Genomic DNA, 17,363 nt, shown 5'->3' on the forward strand with positions numbered 1-17,363 from the left:
TCTATGATCAAATTTGAGTTAATATTTGTGTATGATGTAAGGTATGGGTCCATGTTCTCTCTCTCTCTTTCTTTTGCATATGGATGTTGAATTGTTCTATAAGTCTTGATATGAATTTTTAGAATGAATTTCTTATGTAAAGCTAATGGTTGGGTCCTGCCTTTTTATTTTTTCAATTTCATTTATTTAAGTAATCTCTGTACCCCGTGTGGGTCTCAAACTCGTGGCCCCGAGATCAAGAGTTGCATGCCTCTCTGACTGAGCCAGCAAGGCACCTAGGCTACTATTCTCTGCCTTTTAGTTGAAGTATTTGTACCATTTATAAATAATGTGATTATTCATATCATTGAGTTTAAATCTACCTTTTTTGATATCTTCTCTCTAATTTCACCCTCTGTTGCTTATTTTTTCTCCTTTTTGCTTTTTGGGTTAATTGAGGGTTTTTTTGTTTGTTTGTTTTTAGTATTGTTATCTTTGTTATTGGCTTATTAGCTGTATATCTTATTGTATTGTTGTTGCTCTAGGATTTACAGTAGACAATTTATCAGTCTACCATCAAGTAATATTGGACCACTTCACATGTAATATAGTAACAACAATGTATTTCCATTCATCCACTCATTCTTTATGCAATTGACATAGATTTTATTTCTACCTATGTTATAAACCTCATAACATAGTATTATAATTTTTATTTTTAAAATATTATTTTAGGGACACCTGAGTGGCTCAGTTGGTTAAGCATCTGCCTTCAGCTCAGGTCATGATCCCAGGGCTCTGGCATTGAGCCCTAAGTTGGGCTCCCTCCTCAGCGGGGAGCCTGCTTCTCCCTCTCACTCACCCTTTGTGCCCTCTCTTTCTCTCAAATAAATAAATAAAATTAAAAAAAATAAAAATAATATTTTAAGAAATCAACGATGAAAAAAAAACACTTTTACATTTACCTATGTATTTTTCCATTGCAGCACACATTATTTATTGGCATAAATCTAGATTTCCATCTGGTATCATTTTTCTTCCACTTGAAGAACTTCCTTTAACTTTTCTTCCAGTAAAGTTCTGTTGGTGATAAATTCTCTGTTTTTGTTCATCAGAGAAAGTCTTTCTTTTTATTTTTTTGAAAAATATTTTAAATTCCCTCGAGAGAGAGATTTTATTTGGGTATAAAATTCTAGGTTGACAGTTTTTTCCTCCTTCTGCTCTGTAAAAATATAATTCAATTCTCTTAGGGTCTGTGTAATTTCTGATAAGAAATCATTGTTTCTTATTTTTGTTCCTCTTCTTTTTTTAACGATTTTAATTATTTATTTGAGAGAGAGAGCATGAGTAGGGGGAGGGACAGAGGGAAGAGAGAAGCAGACTCCCCACTGAGCAGGAAGCCCAATGTTGGGCTCCATCCCAGGACCCCAAGATCATGACTTGAGCCAAGGCAGACACTTAACTGACTGCACCACCCAGTCATCCCTGTTCTTCTTTTTCTAACGTGTATTTTCCTTTGGCTGCTTTTAAGACTATGTTTAACTAGTTTTCAAGACTTCAGTTTTTATGAAGTGTTTCTTGGATCTGTGAGTTTATAGTTTTCACCAAACTTAGAAATTTATTATACATTATTCCTTCCAAAATATGTATTCCCCCCCTTTTAAAAAGATTTTATTTATTTATTTATTTATTTGAGAGAGAGAGAGAGAGAACATGAGCTGGGGAGAGGGGCAAAGGAAGAGGGACAAGCAGACTCCCTGCTGAGGAGGGAGCACAATGCAGGGCTCATCCCAGGACCCCAAGATCATAACCTGAGCCAAAGGCAGACACTTAACCGACTGAGCCACCCAGGTGCCCCATATTTCCTCCTTTTCTCTGAGGATTTTTATTATGTGTATATTAGCCTACTTAATATTATCTCACACACAAATGAAGCTCTATTACCTTTTAAAAATTAACTCTTTTGCTTCATTTTGGGTAGTTTTTACTGAAAATTCTTCTAGTTTACTGACCTCTGCTGTGTGTAATCCATTGTTAATCCCATCTAGTGACTAAAAAAACAAACAAAATATACAAACGGATCTGTTTTATTAGCTTTTTTTCTCCTGTTTAGGGTCATATGTTTTCTGGTTTATTGGCATACCTAATAATTTTTTAAAAAGATTTTATTTATTTATTTGACAGAGATAGAGACAGCCAGCGAGAGAGGGAACACAAGCAGGGAGAGTGGGAGAGGAAGAAGCAGGCTCCCAGCCGAGGAAGCCCGATGTGGGACTCGATCCTGGAACGCCGGGATCACGCCCTGAGCCAAAGGCAGACGCTTAACGACTGCACTACCCAGGCACCCCACCCCCTAATAATTTTTAATTGAATAAATGAACATTGTCAATTTTACTTCATCTGATATACAGTTAATTTACTTGTGGTTCCGTTTGATTCTCTCAAAGCTTACATTCAAGCTTTGTTAACTGTGTTTAGAATAACCATCTTTAGAGAAATATTTAGTCCAACCAGTAAGGCATGGCCCCTCTGGTGCCTCAACTGAATGCCCAAAGTGATTAGTGAGGACTCTCCTTTCTAGTTGGTCATAACTTGAACACCTTCCAGCTTTGAATGAGCTCTGGGAATGTTTAGTTCATAGTTACCTGTCTTTTATATGTACAACCTTATGGAGTTTCACCCTATGCATGTACAACTTAGTATTCAGTGAAGACTCAGGGGCACCCCATGCAGATTTCTGGGGCTCTTTTTCTGTATAGCTCCCTGTTCTCTCTTATTGCCTCTCTAGCCTATTATGTACATATTCTTAGTTTTCTTTTCTTTTTTTTTTAAAGAAGATTATATTTATTTGAGAGAGAGAGAGCACAATCAGGAGTGAGAAAGAGTGAAAGAGAGCATGAGCAGGCAGAGGAGGGGAAGGGACAAGCAGACTCCCTGCCAAGCAGGGAGCCCAAGGTGGGGCTCAATCCCAGGGTCCTGGGATCATGACCTGAGCTGAAGGCAGATGCTTAACCCACTGAGCCACCCAGGTGCCCCACATATTCTTAGTTTTCTGTCATGTCAATTCACCCCAACATTTCTTTTTTTCTCCCTGTAGTGTGATTTATTGGTCAGTCTTTTGTTAATCCTAGTATCCTTAATTCTTTCCTTATTTCATCACCCTGACCTGGAAAAACCTCAGCATTGATTGAATCTAGTGCCCACCCCCGCCCCCCCGCTGCCGCCGTGGCTACGCTATGGCAGTTTTGTGCAGCTGAATACACAACTTGGTAGATTGGTGTCAGCATAAATATTTCACTGGAAATAACCTGAATTCCTCCTATGATTCTGCCCAGCAGATCCCTTCTATTTCATCTTTCAACTCTTTCTACCATTATCTGCCACTGGGCTTTCAAATATTCTCAATTATCCTCAGATCTTCATGCTTCCTCCTCTCTTTTAAGATATGCTTGTCTCCTGCATCATAGAGAGGTTTAAGTTATCTGTTGAGAAATCCCCGGTATTTCCTCCCACAATTCAGAATGATCCTCACTTTACACCCATTCTTTTTTTTAAAGTTTTATTTATTTAATCTCTACACCCCACTGGGGCTGAAACTTGTAACACCAAGATCAAGACTTACAGGCCCCTCTGACTGAGCCAGCCAGGTGCACTTATACCCATTCTTTTTTTCCTAAACTTAGTTAAGTGGGTAATGTATTCCTTTTTAAGGCTAAGATTAATTTTTTGCTAATGCATGGATCCTGTGTTTCTCCTCCTCTGCCTTTTTCTTTTTACCTAGTAATGGACTTTGATCTAATTAATATTAAATATATCTTTACTGTAATACAACAAATTGGATTTACCCATCAGTATTTAAACTCTCTCTCTTCCCCAGGAAGTTCTGGTTACTATTTTACGGTTACATTTATTGGTAGAGTGATCTGTACTCTCCACCATTTCTTCACTCTGATACACCGAGTGCATAGTAAATTGACCTTCCATCACACAGCCCCATCTCATTTATTTTATCTTTTATAATGGGTCTCTGTCACTACCTGCTGCCTTGTTTATTTATTTATTTTTAAAATTTTCATGTAGTTATTTTAAATAATCTCTACACCCAATGTGGGGCTCAAACTCACAATCCTAAGATCAAGGGTCACATACTCTTCTGACTGAGCCAGCCAGGTGCCCCTCTTCTGCCTTGTTTAGATATCCCCCACACTCCTTCCTTGGAAGGCCTCTTGTTTTCTCTACCCAATCTATGAGAGGTGGAAGTCATTCAGGCCTGTGGGGTCTACAAATTGTCTTCTAGGAAATATATCCCTCAGAGATTTTCAGAAGATAGGCAGAGTCATGTGTATTTTTGAAGCCCTCACTGTTTGGACCTCACAATTATTTGACCTCATCCCTGTAGGGAATGCAGGAAAATGTTTTCCTCCAGTTCCCTCTGACAGCATCTTGGGATATTCTCTTGAAACACTCATAATTAATTTGGATAATTAGTATGCTGAGCAAAAAGTGTTTAGAGATTTTTCTTGGAGGCACTGTCATTGATGCTAGAAATAACGTAATAATCACAGCTGTGAAGAGATGAGGTCAGTAAAACCAAGCCTATAACTGAGGTTTCAGCTTTTCCCTCCCACGGCAAATCTGATAAACATTGGGTCTACCATCTTCTAACAAAGGTTGCTCAGGTGAGTGGAGTTTTATTTGAGATTTAGAAACTGTCTGGGAGAGAAAAGGGGTAAATATTCAGAGATGGGAATCTACGCAACGTCTGGACAATAATGCCTTTTCATGAGAACACACAAGAATTCGTGGTAGAGCCTGCCTTACTGGGAAGGGATGTTCTCTAATCATTTGGAAATTCTCTTCCTCTTGCCCACTTGCCTACAGTGTCTCCTTGATTCTTTCCCTGCACTATTTCTGTCCCAATTTTTACTCTGTTCTTTAATTAAAACTTAGTCTGAGATTTCTTAAGTATGGGAGCAAGAGGAATTAAATGTATAATAGAGAAAATTATAGGTCTGATGCATAGACTGTCTTAAATAAATATTAATGTCTTCTGTTTCCACTGGACCTTGTCTGGATGAAACTGAATTTGGGAAATTTACTTATATGGGAGACTGCAATGTGTGCACTGCATGAAAAATTTTAAGACATTGTCTGCATCTTAATTAGATTGGTACAATAAGAAATTATATCTTATTATAGATTCTGATCTTCTAATCAAAATAATATATCTTGGAATACATACCAGATCCAATTAAAGAAGAAGGCATGCTTACCAGTGAATACCTCACAGCTGGGTTCTCATTTTCAATAGCGTACTTGGGTCCAAAACCAGAATTCTGAGATGTGGTATTGGTCTTACAATTAGACATCTGATGTGGATCCTGCCTTCTGCTCTGTGTTCCAGGGACATACAGATCCTGAAAGCAAAGGTGGTGGATCAGGGCTGTGGCTAGCACAGGGTCAGTGCTCACAGGGGCTTAAAGATTTGGTGAAATCTCACTGAATCTCGGGGTGCATGGACTTTAGGGAACCATCTTCACATTTTTTTTTGCTCAAGCACAGAGCCCATACAGAATTCATCATCAGTCACAGTACTCTCTTGGTCAGCTGCACCTCCGCTTCTATTTCCATTTGCATGTGTGTCTGGTTCCTGCTCTTTCTAATGATTTTTTTTTTGCCCTGGAATTTATTTGTCTGTTAAGATTTGATTTGACAACCCAACTTTATATTTTCCAAATCATTCACCAATTATTCTGGTTCCTCATACCAGATGGCTATTTTCTAATTTGTTGAATTTTCTATTTATAATTTTTTCTGGACACTTCATCCTGACCCATTGATATGTTTGACTGTTCTTCAATTGTACCCACACTTTAATTGCTGTAATAAGTTCTAGGAAATCAGGTAGGCAATCCATTGTTATTTTTATTTTTAAAAAATGAATCAGTTTCTGTATGTTTGAAAATTTGGGTAATAAAGCGTTGGGGGAAATGACTTGGATTTTCTTGTACAATTATAACTAAATTTTGAGACAAATTGCCCCGTTCCCCCCAAAAATTATCTTGCTATTTTGACTGACATTGGATTGAATCTACACATTTGAGGAAGTTTCAGATCTTGACGTGTTATATCTTCCCATCCAAGAACATGGAATGAGTTCCACTCATTTAAGATTTCTTTGTGCTATTTACTTTTTTTTACTTTTATATTTCCAGCACATTACTGATCTAGTTTGGTTCCAAGATTTGAAATCTGTTTATGCATAATATATTTTAAAATTTTGCATTTGAACAAATTACTATGTCATTACTTCTAAAATATTTCAGTATGTTCTCCAAAAATTACACATAAAAATGATCTAATTTTCAAAGAGGAATAACTTTTTCCTGGCATTTTATTGACTGAGCCAGAAAAATAATGAATAATTGAGGCACCTGGGTGGCTCGGTCAGTTAAGTGTCTGCCTTCCACTCAGGTCATGATCCCAGGGTCCTGGGATCAAACCCACCACCTCTGGCTCCCTGATCAGCAGGGAGTCTGCTCTCCCTCTGCCCACCCGCTTGTGCTCTCTATCTCCCAAATAAATAAATTTTTAAAAAATCTTAAAAGGGACGCCTGGGTGGCTCAGTTGGTTAAGTGTCTGCCTTCGGCTCAGGTCATGATCCCAGGGTCCTGGGATCAAGTCCCACATCGGGCTCCCTGCTCAACAGGGAGCCTGCTTGTCCCTCTGCCTGCTTCTCCCCCTACTTGTGCTCTTGTTTGCTCTCTCTCTGTCAAATAAATAAATAAAATCTGAAAAAAGAAAAATAATGAATAACTGTGTGCCTGAGATCATGTTAGTCTTTTATCCCCCATGAAATGAGATTGTTTCTAATATTCATTGTCATACTAATCATGGGTAGTCTTGGAATATATCTTTGTTAATATTGTATTATTATTAAGATATAATATACTGCTCAATTCAGTTTAGGTCCTTGCTTCAAGAGTTGTATTAAAAAATTACATTGGTTTATAGAAATATAACGTTTGACAAAGTGTATTTGATAGGATCCAGTGTAACATAAGGTACTTGGATACCTATCTTTCAGATAGGTTAAGCTTTTACATAAACAAAACCAAACAAATGCTCAAATCAAGCAAGAACATGCAGTTTCAAATAACACACAAATAACTCTATTTTTTAAAAAAGATTTTATTTATTTATTTGACAGAGAGATGGAGAGCACAAGTGCGGGAGCTGCAGGCAGAGGGAGCGGGGGAAGCAGACTCCCTGCTCAGCAGGGAGCCCAATGCAGGACTTAATCTCAGGACCCTGGGATCATGACCTGAGCTGAAGGCAGACACTTAACCAACTGAGCCACCCAGGTGCCCCTTAATGCACTATTTTAAACTATTAAGTAGAGAATATGCATTCCGTGTTAAGAAATCTGCCAATGTAAAGGAATATTGAAATAACTTTTGGCATAAAAACAAATAATTATTTGTTTATTCATGTAATAGATATTAATTGACTCCTATTAGTAACAGATTGTTCTAGACGCTGGATATGGACTGAAAACAGGTAGACGAGACCCCTGTTTTCATGGCTCTCATAGTTCTGTAGGAGGAAACGGTCTTCCTTTGATAGAAATAATGTAATCCAATAAGATAATTTCAATTGTTTTAAGTAGCACAGGAGATTTAGTAGGTGATGAGGAGAAAAAAAGAAAACTTTAGAAATGGGATTTTTATGCATGACAAGGGGATAGGGTTCCCAGAAAGGAGTTTTAAAGAAATTATGGTGAGAACTGTAGTTCACTTGACTTGAAGACATTCATGTGTTCCTTCTGTTTCTCCCCAGGTTCTATGGACCTGAGCAAAATCATACCTCAGTCACCTAGGCAATGATTTCTGCTAACTTTGCAATAGGTATGGTCATCCTTGCTCAGACTGGAATAGGGACTATGGGTAATGTTTTACTCCTTTGTCATTATGTCTGCTCTCTTTTTAGGAGACATAGATTGAGACCATTAGGGCAAATAATCAACCATCTTGCTTTAGCCAATACTTTGATCCTTCTTTGTGGAGGAATCCCTTTGACAATGGTAGCCTTTGGGTTGAAATATTTCCTACATGATGTCACATGTAAACTTGTCTTTTATTTTCACAGAGTGGCCTGGGGAAATTCTCTTAGCACCACCTGTCTTTTGGGTGGTTTCCAGGCCTTGAGTATTAATCCTACAAACTGTAGATGGGCAGAACTCAAATACAAATCCCCAAAGCATATTAATTCTCCATGTATCCTGAGTTGGATGTTTCATTTGCTAATAAACATCATTGTTCCCATGAGAGTGAGTGGACCAAAGAGTAGCAGAAATATCAGTGTGAAATCAAATCTTGGGTATTGCCCTCCTTGGTTTATTAACACAATTACAGAATCATTATGTTTAGTTATTTTCATCTCTATTGATGTTATTTGTTTGGGACTCATGATATGGGCCAGTGGATACATAATATTTTTCCTTTATAGGCACCAACAACGAGTCCAATACATTCACAGCACTAGGCAATCCTCCCAAACGTCCCCAAAGACCAGAGCCACAAAAACTATCCTGATACTTGTGAGCACTTTTGTTTTATTTTATTCTCTCTCTTCTGTTTTTGAAATGTATGCTTATTATTTTGACAACCCGCAGTTGTGGCTTGTGAAAACCAGTGTATTTCTAGCATCTTGTTTTCCAACCCTCAGTCCCTTTTTGCTCTTAAAAAATGATCCTCATATCTCTGGCCCCTGCTGTTCCTGCTGAGGAAGTTGTAGAATTTACCCAACTTCTGACAGCCTTGTACGACCTTCATTCACCCACTGATCTCCTACTGTGAAGTAGATGAAGTAGATTCCCCGTATGACTGATGTGTTAGACACAGCGGTGAACAGCGAGGGTATCCGCTCCAGTAAAGTCTGTGGGGAATCCAGACATCAAACAAATAAGTATATAATTGCAGCCACACAGATTGGTGCAATGAGGAACTCAGGATAGTATGTTTAAGGACTGTGGAAAGCTTTCCTTTGTATCTGAAGTTTATGCTACTCTCTGAACATTTTGGAGGAAGTTTGCCAGCCATAGTGGGTGTTTTAGGTAAATGGAAAAGCACATTTGAACACCATTTCCAGGAAGGAACACAGAACATACAAAGAACCGAAAGAAACCCCATGTAACTTGTGTGCCAAGAACGAGGGACTTCGGCATGGGCTGAAGGATGGGATGACAATTTGCTAGGTTTTACAGATTAGGTTAAGAATTTGTACCATGAATCTCAACAGCAGTTTCAGACAATTTAAGGATTTTGTCAAGGAGAAAGGAGACATTTTTTTATGTCCAATTTGCATAACAATTTGAGCATGGTTTATTGAATTAAGCAAGAGTGAACTTGGGAAGAAGATACAGGAGACTTCTGAAGTCAACAAGGTGAGAGAGGACGATGCTTCTGACAAAGATGATGAAAATCAACATGAGGAGGAGCACATGGACTTGAGAAAAACTTCCTTAGGAAGAAGTATGCACTGAACTTAGCGATCATTTTACAAACGGTTATTTAAGGCTGGTGGGGACAGTGCCTTACCATTCTTTTAAGACTTGGGCCACTGGATGGATTGTGGTGGTGTTCCTTGATCTTCAGAAATTGGGAAGCTGTCCTTGGGGTGTAGAAATACCACACATTGTTTTTAGCACGTGGAGTGCGTTATGTCTCTAAGGCATCTGCATCATGAATGCATCTGGGGAAGTATCATACACATGTATATATGAGTGGGGGACAGATGGAAGATTTGCTTTGGAAATACACATTTGGATGTCAACAGCATATATGGGTAATAGGGACTTAGGTAGGGTTGAAATAAGAGAAAAGGCATTTTGAGAGTGGAGAGAATATGCCTGAGAACTTAGTAACAATTTAGCTTCATTTCAAGATCTGATAGAGTCACAACTAATGAATCATTGAGCACTATATGCAAAACCGATGATGTACGATACAGTGGCTAACTGAACATAATAAAAAATAAATAAAGACCAGATAGAGGAGGAAGATCTACACTTCATTCATTTATTCATTCATTTTAGCAAGAATGTTATAGGTGATGTTATATGTAGTAATATATAGTAATACATATGATAGGAAAAAATAATGGTCCTTATGGAGTTTACATTTCTACTGGGAGTGGCAGAAAATGTTAAATAGATAACACCATAGTATTTCAGCTGCTGCTAAGTGCTCTATTGAAAAGTAATCAGTAGGAAGGGGACAAGGAATGCCCTGGATGGTTCAGTTTTTTGTTTTTTTGAAGATTTTATTTATTTATTTATTTATTTATTTATTTATTTATTTTAGGTAGAGAGATAGAGAATGCATGCACATGAGTGGTGGGAGGGAGGCAGAGAGGGAGGGAGAGGTAAACAGAATCTTAAGCAGACTTCCCCTGAGTGTGCAGCGCATGAGACATGGGGCTTGATCTCATGACCCTGAGATCATAATCTGAGCAGAAACCAAGAGTTGGGCGCTCAACTGACTGAGCCATCCAGGTGCCCCCTGGGTGATGGGCACTCAACTGACTGAGCCACCCAGGTGCCCCCTGGGTGATTGTTTTAAATGATCTGGTCAGGAGATCCCTTCCTGGGAGTGCGATATTTGAACAGAGACCTGAAGGACTTGAGGGTGAAAGTAAAGCCTACAGTGTTTGGCAAGAATATAGAGGGTGGAGGGGATAGGTAGAGGAGAGACTGAGGAAGGACAGTTATTGGTGTGTTAAGGGAATAGTAAGGTGACCAGAGGGGCTGCCAGGAGACTTGGGAATAAGCAATAGGAAGAGTTAAAAGTGCCAGCTTATGTGAAGTCTTGTAGGTAGTGTAACTATATTGACTTTTTTAGGGAGCCATTAGATGTTTTTGAACAGAGGAATGACATGATCCTATTTATTTTTCTGAAAGAATGATGATGGTGGTTTTATACTGTATCAATTCCAAGAACTCCCTTCCCAAACGTTTTCAGGATAGGGTTGGCGGAGGCAATGTTTGTGCCATATTTAGAAGTCGGAAGAGAAGCGGTAGCCATATGCTCTGAAGGGCAGTGGGGGCCCCCGGTGCTCATCTGCTGACTCACCAGCAGGCATGACGCTCCAGCTCCTGCCAGGCAACCTTGTTCAGCTCCTCCTAGCACTGCGCCAGGTGTGTGTGTGCAGCCCATGACTCTGTGCCCCCTTCTGAAGGTCACCCACGTTGTAGGAGGTGGAGGTCGTGAGACACCGACACAGGTCCCACTTTGTCTTCACTCTCTCCTATTTCACACCCAGCTTTTATATCCTGACTCTGTGGCCTGCCAACCTACGGTGACCTCAGGCCCACCACTGGACCTGCGTGGCATCCCATAGACTTCTTTACCAGCTCCCACAATGGCGAAAGTTCTAATTCTTATTTTAAAATACCCTCATATTCCATACCCCTCCCAGTGGTTGTACTTCTCTGATTGAATCCTAACTGATACAGTGATCTTCCTCCTGGGTTCTTGCTCGGGAGATCAAAGGACACTAGAAGGCAAACTGTGATAATCCAGGTGTGGTGTAATGGAAGTGGTGAGCATTGTTCAAATTTGCATAAATTTTTACGCATTTGCCTTTCTCCTTTTCTGAGGCAATTACAATCCCCAGGCAAACATGAGTCTCTCTCTCTCTTTTAAGATTTTATTCATCTATTTGAGAGAGAGTGAGAGTGAGAGAGATCACGGAGGGAGAGGGAGAAGCAGACTCACCGCTGAGCAGGGAGCCCAAGGCAGGGCTCGATCCCAGGACCTTGAGATCATGACCTGAGCTGAAGGCAGGTGCTTAACTGACTGAACCAACCAGGCGACCCAAACATGAGTCTTTATTGTTTTGTTATTTCTGTGCCAGCTTCCAATACAGATGAGATTTATAAAAATTCCAGGCTCTTGTTTACTCCACCTGATGTCTTTTTCCCCCCATAAATTTTATGGCAGTATAGCATTCATGAGGAAAGAGACCCAAATCATAAGTGTGTGGACTGACATTTTCACAATGTGTGTGCTCTGATGAAACCAAAATCCAGATTAAGAATATACCAGTACCAATATCCTAGGATTGATTTTTATGCCATAGTGAAGTCACTAATCCCAAAGGTACCCCTATCCAGATTTCTAGCACCGTACATTAGTGTCATTCTATTTGAGCTCTGTATAGATGGAGTGAAGCAGTATGTACATTACACCTGCCTTCTGTGGCTCAACATTATGATTCTGAAACTCACATCTGTTATTGTGTGTAGTTGAAGTTTTTACGATTTTTAAATTTTTTTTTAAAGATTATTTATTTATTTATTCGACAGAGATAGAGACAGCCAGCAAGAGAGGGAACACAAGCAGGGGGAGTGGGAGAGGAAGAAGCAGGCTCATAGCGGAGAGCCTGACGTGGGGCTCGATCCCAGAACGCAGGGATCATGCCCTGAGCCGAAGGCAGACGCTTAACCGCTGTGCCACCCAGGCGCCCCAAGATTTTTAAATTTTTAAGTAATCTCTACACCGAATGTAGGGCTCAAACTCACGGCTCCAAGATCTTGCAAGAGTCAAGTGCTCTACTGACTGAGCCAGCCAGAGGCCCCTGGAGTTGAAATTGTTTTATTCTCATATCTGCATATTCTTCCATTGTGTAAATACAAGGCAATTTAATCCGTCTAGCGTACATGTTCTTTTGGCTTGTTTCCAGACTTGGCTATTAGAATAGTGCTGTTATAAATTTGTTTGTACATGTCTTTTGAGACATTTATACTTGAATCTCTTCTGAGAATATAGTGAAAACCGCTGGATCATTTGGTAGGCATATTTTAGCTTCTGTAGACAATACCAAACAGTTTTCCAAAGAGTTTGTACCAATGAATTGATATTTCCACCAGCAGTGTATGATAATTCTGTTGCTCCAAATATTCCCCCAACATTTGGTATTGTCTATTTCTCCCCCATTTTAGCCATACTGATGAGTGTGTAGTGATATCACACTGTGATTTTAATTTTCATTCCCCTGTGACTACTGAAGTTAAGAATCTTTATGTAGAGGGTTAAGATGGCGGAGGAGTAGGGGACACCTTTTTCAGCCGGTCCCCTGAGTTGAGCTGGATAGGTACCAGACCAAGGAATATCCACGGAATCAGCCTGAGACGCAGGAAGATACATCTGGATCTCTACAAATGAACATCTCCAGCGCTGAGTATCGAGGTACGAAGCGGGGAGCCGTGAAACCGCGCACAGATATCGGAAGCTAAACAGAAGGGGGAGGGAGCCGCCGTGTCAGGGCGCCGGGAAGCGGTAGCCACCTGCAAGGGGGAGCGGACAGACCGCGGACCCGCACGCTTGAGACAGCAGGCTGAGAAGGGAGCTCCGGGAGCGCACGCGGGACGGCTGGCGGTTGGCGGGCCACCTGCACGGGGGAGCAGGCGGACTCGCGGACGGCACCCGCGAGACAACAGACTTAGAACGCGAGCTCCAGGAGCGCGCGCGCAGGGCGGCTGGCGGGCCACCTGCACCGGGGAGCGGGCGGACCGCGGACCCGCACTCTGGAAACGGCAGACTGAGTCCGTGAGCCGGGAGCGTGCACCACCAAGCATCTCACGGAGCTCCGGAGCTCCGGTGTGCTCACTGGATCGAGGCTGAGACCGGGAGCTCCGGGAGCGTCCGCGGGGCGGCTGGCGGCTGGAGGGCCACCTGCACGGGGGAGCAGGCGGACTCGCGGTCAGCACCCGTGAGACACCAGACTGAGACGGGGAGCTCCGGGAGCCCGCGCGGGGCGGCTGGCGGCGGGCGGGGTTGGAAACACAAAGGACAGAGACGTGCCGGCCCTGGAAGTGAGGGCTGGGACGCCGGGTGTGGGGCGCACAGCCCGGGATGCTGCAGGGTTGAGCAGCACCAACAGAAACAGAGTTAAAGTGGCCAGAACATCAGTGGAGAACGATCCGCGATCCCTCTGTTCTGAGACAGAGGCTGAATTTCAGCCGCTGCTGCTCTCTCAGAAGAGGCATAGCAAACCGCCAGGGAAAGCCGCCAGAGAACAAAAGCCCGGAAATACCGGCTCACAGGGTGCCCATCCCCATCCCCCCTCGCAAGGGACACAGAGACTCTACCCAAACAGGGTTTTCTGAGTACCTGCAGGCAGGCCCCTCCCCCAGAAGGCAGGCTGAAAAATCAAGAAGCCCACAACCCGGAGCGCCTGAGTGGCGCAGTCACCAAGCACCTGTCTTCGGATTAGGGTGTGATCACAACGCTCCGTAAGGAGTCCTTCATCGGGCTTCTCCACCGGGAACCTGCTTCTTCCTCTCCCACTCCTCTGCTTGGGTTCCCTTTCTTGCTGACTGTCTCTCTCTCTCTCAAATAAATAAATAAACTCTTTAAGGAAGAAGCCCACATCCCTAAGATCTCTATAAAACAAGGGCGCACGGCCTGGGTCCCAGTCAACACTTGGGCTCTGGACAACCCTGCAATCTCTCTTCATCAGAATGACGAGAAGGAGAAGTCCCCCCCAGCAAAGAAAAGATAATGAGTCTGTGGCCTCTGCCACAGAATTGGCCTCGGCCACAGAATTAATACATATGGATGTATCCCAATTATCAGAAATGGAATTCAGAGCAACAATGGTCAAGATGATGAGTAAACTTGAAAAAAGCATCAGAGAAAGCGTTGCTGAGAATATAGAATCCCTAAGGGCAGAAATGAGAGCGAATCTGACAGAAATTAAAAATTCTATGAGCCAAATGCAGTCAAAACTAGAGGCTCTGACGGCCAGGGTCACCGAGGCAGAGGAACGCGTTAGCGAATTGGAGGATGGGTTAGTAGAAGAAAAAACGAAAATAGAAGCTGGTCTTAAAAAAATCCACGCCCACGAATGTAGATTACGGGAGATTACTGACTCTATGAAACGATCCAATGTCAGAATCATCGGCATCCCTGAAGGGGTGGAGAAAAACAGAGGTCTAGAAGAGATATTTGAACAAATTGTAGCTGAAAACTTCCCTAATCTAGCAAGGGAAACAAGCATTCGTGTCCAAGAGGCAGAGAGGACCCCATCCAAGCTCAACCAGGACAAACCTACGCCACGGCATGTCATAGTGCAATTCGCAAATATTAGATCCAAGGATACAGTATTGAAAGCGGCCAGGGCAAAGAAATTTCTCACGTACCAAGGCAAAGGTATCAGGATTACGTCAGACCTGTCTACAGAGACCTGGAATGAGAGAAAGGCTTGGGGGGGCATTTTTAAAGCTCTTTCAGAGAAAAACATGCAGCCAAGGATCCTTTATCCAGCAAAGCTGTCATTCAGAATTGATGGAGAAATAAAGACGTTCCAAAATCGCCAATCATTAACCAATTTCGTAACCACGAAACCAGCCCTACAGGAGATATTAAGGGGGGCTCTATAAAGGTAAAAAGGCCCCAAGAGTGATACAGAGCAGCAAGTCACAACCGATACAAAGACTTTAAAGAGAAATGGCATCATTAAAATCATATCTGTCAATAATCTCTATCAATCTAAATGGCTTAAACTCTCCCATAAAACGCCACAGGGTTGCAGATTGGATAAAAAGACATGACCCATCCATTTGCTGTCTACAAGAGACTCATTTTGAACCCAAAGATGCATTCAGACTTAGAGTAAGGGGATGGAGTACCATCTTCCACGCAAATGGACCTCAAAAGAAAGCTGGAGTAGCAATTCTCATATCAGATAGACTGGATTTTAAACTAGAGGCCATAGAGAGAGATACAGAAGGGCACTATATTATTCTTAAAGGAAGTATTCAACAAGTGGATATGACAATTATTAATATATATGCCCCCAACAGGGGAGCAGCAAGATACACAAGCCAACTCTTAACCAAAATAAAGAGACATATAGATAAGAACACAGTAATAGTAGGGGACCTCAACACCCCACTATCAGAAATAGACAGAACACCCTGGCAAAAACTAAGCAAAGAATCAAAGGCTTTGAATGCCATACTCGACGAGTTGGACCTCATAGATATATATAGAACACTACACCCCAGAACCAAAGAATACTCATTCTATTCAAATGCCCATGGAACATTCTCAAGAATAGATCATGCTCTGGGACACAAAACAGGTCTCAGCCAATACCAAAAGATTGAAATTATCCCCTGCATATTCTCAGACCACAACGCTCTGAAATTGGAACTCAACCACAAGGAAAAACCTGGAAGAAACTCAAACACTTGGAGGCTAAGAACCATCCTGCTCAAGAATGACTCGATAAACCAGGAAATCAAAAAACAAATTAAACAATTTATGGAGACCAACGAGAATGAATACACAACGGTCCAAAACCTATGGGATACTGCAAAGGCAGTCCTAAGGGGGAAATACATAGCCATCCAAGCCTCACTCAAAAGAATAGAAAAATCTAAAATGCAGTTTCTATATTCTCACCTCAAGAAACTGGAACAGCAACAGAGGGACAGGCCTAACCCACTGACAAGGAAGGAGTTGACCAAGATTAGAGCAGAAATCAATGAATTAGAAACCAGGAGCACAGTACAGCAGATCAACAGGACTAGAAGCTGGTTCTTTGAGAGAATCCATAAAATTGACAGACCACTGGCAAAACTTGTCCAAAAACAAAGAGAAAGGACTGAGATTATTAAAATTATGACTGAAAAGGGAGAGGTCACGACCAGCACCATTGAAATTGCAAGGATTATTAGAAACTTTTATCAACAGCTATATGCCAAAAAACTAAACAATCTGGAAGAGATGGAGGCCTTCCTGGAAACCTATAAACTACCAAGACTGAAACAGGAAGAAATAGATTTCTTAAATAGGCCAATTAACTATGAAGAAATTGAGTCAGTGATAAACAACCTTCCAAATAATAAAACTCCAGGCCCAGACGGTTTTCCTGGGGAATTCTACCAAACATTCAAAGAAGAAATAATACCTATTCTCCTAAAGCTATTTCAAAAAATAGAAACAGAAGGAAAGCTACCAAACTCATTCTATGAGGCTAATATTACCTTGATCCCCAAACCAGGCAAAGACCCCCTCAAAAAGGAGAATTACAGACCGATTTCTCTAATGAATATGGATGCCAAAATCCTCAACAAGATCCTTGCTAATAGAATCCAACAGTACATTAAAAGGATTATCCATCATGACCAAGTGGGATTCATACCTGGGATGCAAGCATGGTTCAACACTCGCAAATCAATCAATGTGATACATCATATCAACAAGAAAAGACTCAAGAACCATATGATCCTCTCAATTGATGCAGAAAAAGCATTTGACAAAATACAGCATCCTTTCCTGATTAAAACCCTTCAGAGTGTAGGAATAGAGGGT

General features: G+C 41.4%; 1 long non-coding RNA gene across 3 annotated transcripts in view; it reads left to right on the forward strand.

Annotated features, from left to right (window-relative positions):
- Window positions 1-7,887, forward strand: part of LOC117795227 — a 51,323-nt gene extending 43,436 nt beyond the window's left edge. For 2 of the 3 annotated variants that reach the window (XR_004619118.1, XR_004619116.1), the window contains exon 4: window positions 2,164-2,192. This is a non-coding gene — a long non-coding RNA (uncharacterized LOC117795227). Of the gene's footprint in view, window positions 1-2,163; window positions 2,193-7,818 lie in introns of those variants that run through there. The other variant, XR_004619117.1, reaches the window with a different exon arrangement.
- The last annotated feature ends 9,476 nt before the right edge of the window (window positions 7,888-17,363 follow it).

Source organism: Ailuropoda melanoleuca, chromosome 12 (assembly GCF_002007445.2).
Source record: "Ailuropoda melanoleuca isolate Jingjing chromosome 12, ASM200744v2, whole genome shotgun sequence".
Taxonomy (NCBI): Eukaryota; Metazoa; Chordata; class Mammalia; order Carnivora; family Ursidae; genus Ailuropoda; species Ailuropoda melanoleuca.